We start from the raw sequence: 4,985 nt of genomic DNA, 5'->3' as shown, positions 1-4,985 counted from the left end.
GTATCTCTTAGATTCCCCAACAGAATCTTTGTGGTATAAGCTAGATGGATGGCGGCATTTATGAGGATCCGGAAAGTCTCTCCTTGTCTGTGGTATTCCGAGTAGGATTCCGTTAATGAATGACTGTGACGTGCTTCAAACCTGTAACCTGCTGGGCGTTAGTGACAGACGCAAAAGAGGGATTCTATTCCAGTAGGAGCGGGAACCAACCGGTGATTAGCCGTACTGTGACAGAGTGCGTTAGCATTAGTTTTCACTGCGAGGATGGGATGTAGCCATCAGCCATGGGTGATGCCTCCAGACTGGTTAGCTGTGCGAGTGACAGCCGCACAGGATATTTCCCCGAGAGGAAGAAAGTAGCCACAGTTGATGGTGAACCCCTAAACAAAGCTTGCCATGGAAAGGAGTAAGAAGGATTGAGTAGAAGCAGTAGGAAAGCAGGCGTCCCTGGGCTCTACAGCATCTCCATCCGCTTATCTGAAATTCCCATCAATGAATCTGCATAAGTGTTCTATCCCTTTTATCATTCCTTTTTATTATTAATTATTCTAAAAAAATCATAAACCAATTTAATCTGCCTAACTGAGATTTGCAAGGTGACCATAGCTTGCTTCATACCAACAATCTCTGTGGATTCGACCCTTACTCACGTAAGGTTTATTACTTGGATGACCCAGTACACTTGCTGGTTAGTTGAACGGAGTTGTGAAAATAAACAGTGCCCTAAGAGTAAATATATGCTAAAGCTCAAAAGATAGAAATCACAATTTCGTCCACCATTGCTACAAGTATGGTGGCGCGCACGCGCATAGTACGCGCACGCGCCGTTGCTGCCACCTAGTCCACTTGAAGCAAAACGTGGCCAGCGATTTTAGAAGCCTTGTGGGCCCAATCCAACTCATTTCTGATGCTATTTAACCCAAGGAGTGAAGAGGGGAACACATGTTAGTTACCATTAGTTTAGTTTAGTAGTTAGAACTAGTTTCTAGAGAGAGAAGCTCTCACTTCTCTCTAGAATTAGGATTAGGATTAGGTTTAGTTCTTAGATCTAGATTTAGATTCATCTTCTTCTATTTCTATCTTCTCAATTCCTTGTAGTTACATTCATTCTTCTCCTACTCTTTTGGTGTAATCTCTTTTATGTTGTTCTTATATTTTGTTGTAGATCTAGTATTGTTCCTTCTACTTTCTTTCAATTCAATTCAAGGTAATTCATAATAATTGTGTTTCTTTTGATTGTTGTTGTTAATTTCTTTCAATAATTGTTGTTAGATTCTCTTCTTGTTGTCAATTTGCTTTGCTTTTCTTTTGTGCCTTCCAAGTGTTTGATGAAATGCTTGGTAGGATTTTAGTGTAGCTTTTGTTCCTCTTGGCTTTGGTTGAGTAATTAGTGACTCTTGAGTTATCTAATTCCTTTGTTGATTGATAATTAGAAGTTGCTAATTGATTTGAATGCCTTTAAAGCTAGTCTTTCTTTTAGGAGTTGATTAGGACTTGAGGAATCAAATTGATTCATCCACTTGACTTTCCTCCATGGTTAGAGGTTGACTAAGTGGGAGCAATGGACAATTTGCCATCACAATTGAGGAGGATAACTAGGATAGGACTTCTAGTTCTCATATCTTGCCAAGAGCTTTATTAGTTGTTAGGTTATTTGCCTTGCCATTTATAATTCTTGTCTATAATCTCAAAAACCCCAAAATAACTCACAACCAATAACGAGACACTTTATTGTAAATCCTAGAGAGAACGACCCGAGGTTTAAATACTTCGGTTATTAATTTTAGGGGTTTGTACTTGTGACAAACAAATTTTTGTATGAAAGGATTATTGCTTGGTTTAGAAACTATACTTTACAACGAGATTTCATTAGTGAAATTCTGAACCGTCAAAAATCTGATCATCACCCAGCTGGTGTCGCCCTATTTCCTAAAGTAAATGTGGCAAATCATTACTCCAAAAAAGGTAAATAGCAAAGTTTTAGTAACGAGAAAAATTATGGAAGAAAAAGAAATTATGTTCACAAAAGATCTCACCAGAAGTGGGATAAAGAAAGAAACAATGGGTAAAGTAAATCAATTGAGGATAAATGCTTCGGTTGTGGTTGAAAGGGCCATTGATCACGTACCTGTCGTACCCCAAGGCACCTAATTGATCTTTATCAAGCATCCTTAAAAAGGGATGACAAAGGAAAGGAAACAAATTTTGTTTCAAATGATAAAAATTTCACCACGTATTATGATGTATCTAATTTCTTTAAGGATTTTGAAGGAAATATTGGCTATTTGATTAATGATGGAATAGTTTGATATGTGTGTGTGTTTGTTAAGTATTCATGTGAATAATTTTACTATGCATGTATTTTTACTCATTTTATTATTATTATCATTTGTCTTTGAAGAAAAATGGCAAGGACATATTCTGAAGATATTTGTCTTGCGGATATAAATAATGCACTATTATCTACCAAGTCTCTGAGGAACTTGTTGAGTTTCAAAGATATTCGCCGAAATGGATATCATATTGAAACAATGAATGAGGAAAATCATGAGTATTTATGTATCACAACTCATGATTTAAATAAAAAGGTTATATTAGAAAAATTACCCTCACTTTCATCTGGATTGTATTATACCAAGATTAGTGCAATTGAATCACATGCCATTGTAAACCAGAAGTTTACTAGCCTAAATGAATTCATAACTTGGCATGATAGATTGGGTTATCCGGGAACAACCGTGATGAGGAGAATTATTGAAAACTCTCATGGACATTCACTAAAGAACCAGAAGATTCTTAAATCTAGTGAATTTTGTTGTGTTGCATGTTCTCAGGGAAAGTTAATTTTAAGGCCATCACCAGTAAAGATTGGATTTGAGTCCCCTGAATTCCTAGAAAGGATTCAAGGTGGTATATGTGGACCTATTCATCCACTATATGGATCTTTTAGATATTTTATGGTCCTGATAGACGCATCTTTGAGATGGTCACATGTGTGCTTATTATCTTCTCGCAACCTGGTATTTGCAAGATTACTGGCTCAAATTATTCGATTAAAAGCACAATTTTCAGAAAATCCAATCAAAGCAATTCGTCTTGATAATGCTGGTGAATTTACTTCCCAAGCATTTGTCGCTTATTGTATGGCTAATGGAATAAGTGTTGAACATCCAGTAGCTTATGTTCACACACAAAATGGGTTTTTAGTAGAATCACTTATTAAGCGCCTCCAATTAATTGCTAGACTCTTACTTATGAGAACAAATCTCCCAACCTCAGTTTGGGGGCATGCTATTTTACATGCCGCAGCACTTATTCATTTGAGGCCAACGAGTTACCATTAGTTTTCTCCTATGCAATTAGCTTTTGGTCAGCAGCCAAATGTTTCCCATTTAAGGATATTTGGGTGTGCGATATATGTTCCCACTGCACCACCTAATCGCACCAAAATTGGACCCCAAAGAAAATTGGGGATATATGTTGGATATGATTCCCCCTCTATAGTGAGGTATCTTGAGATATAAACTGGAGATGTATTTAAATCCTGATTTGCGGATTGTCATTTTGATGAATCAAAATTTCCAACATTAGGGGGGAGAGAATAAGCTTCCTGAAAAGGAACTTAATTGGAATGCATCATCATTGATGTATTTAGATCCTCGATTAGGGCAATGTGAACTAGAAGCTAAAAGATTATACATTTACAAAGAATAGCAAATGAATTGTCTGATACATTTTTCGATACAAAGAGGATAACCAAGTTGTATATACCAGCAGAAAATGCTCAATTCGAATTGATGTCCCAATTGGACAAATTGCCACCAAAGCAAATACACGCCAGAAGCGTGGCAGGCCTGTCGGTTCCAAAGACAAAAGTTATCGAAAGAGAAAAGAGGTAAATAATATTCCTGTTGAAAAAGACATAATAGAGACACCTGCAGTTATCCAAAATTCTGATATAGTTTTAACGCTAGAAGATGTTCAGGTACCTGAAAATTGTGAAAATGACGAGATCTCGATAAATTATGTCTTTACAGGAGAGAAATGCGACCGAAATAAGACAATTATCAATGAAATATTTGCATATAATGTGGCATTAAATATCATGCATGAATGTAAGGATCTTGAGCCAAGATCAGTCGAAGAATGTCAACAAAAGAATGATTGGCCAAAACGGAAAGAAGCCATGAAGGCTGAATTAGACTCACTTGCAAAACATGAAGTCTTTAAACCTGTAGTCCGTACATCAAAAAATGTAAAACCTGTTGGATACCGTGTGTATTTGTGAGAAAATGAAATGAGAAAAATGAAGTTATGCGCTACAAAGCCCGACTTGTGGCACAAGGTTTTTCACAAAGGCCCGGTATAGATTATGAAGAGACGTATTTCCCTGTAGTGGATGCGATAACATTGCATTATTTGGTTAGTTTACCTGCATATCATAAACTGTATATGCATTTAATGGATGTGGTAACAGCCTACTTATACAACTCATTAGATCGTGATATCTATATGAAAGTCCCTGAAGGACTGAAGATATCCAAACCATCCAATGAATATTCGCAAGGGATATTGGTGGACGAAATTGTGATCACATCAATATAGCATTAATATATTTATTGTAGGATTGTGGAACTTAGGATTTTTGGTATGAGTGGGCACAATTCCGTTCAACTGACCAGCAAGTGTACTGGGTCGTCCAAGTAATACCTTACGTGAGTAAGGGTCGAATCCACAGAGATTATTGGTTTGAAGCAATCAATATTTATTTTATTGATCTTAGTCAGGATATCAATAGGATTATTTGGATTAAAAGTGAAATTATTGGAATTGATAAAAGAGGGAACAATGTTACTTTGATTTGCAGCACTAGGAAATATGTTGGAGTTTTGGAGATGCTTTGTCCTCTGATTTCAACTCTTCCTTGAGATCCTCTTCTCACACGCAGGTTCCTTCCATGGCAAGCTCTATGTAGGGTGTCACCG

Source organism: Arachis duranensis, chromosome 4 (genome assembly GCF_000817695.3).
Source record: "Arachis duranensis cultivar V14167 chromosome 4, aradu.V14167.gnm2.J7QH, whole genome shotgun sequence".
NCBI classification, from domain to species: domain Eukaryota; kingdom Viridiplantae; phylum Streptophyta; class Magnoliopsida; order Fabales; family Fabaceae; genus Arachis; species Arachis duranensis.
This window is presented reverse-complemented; position numbering follows the sequence as displayed.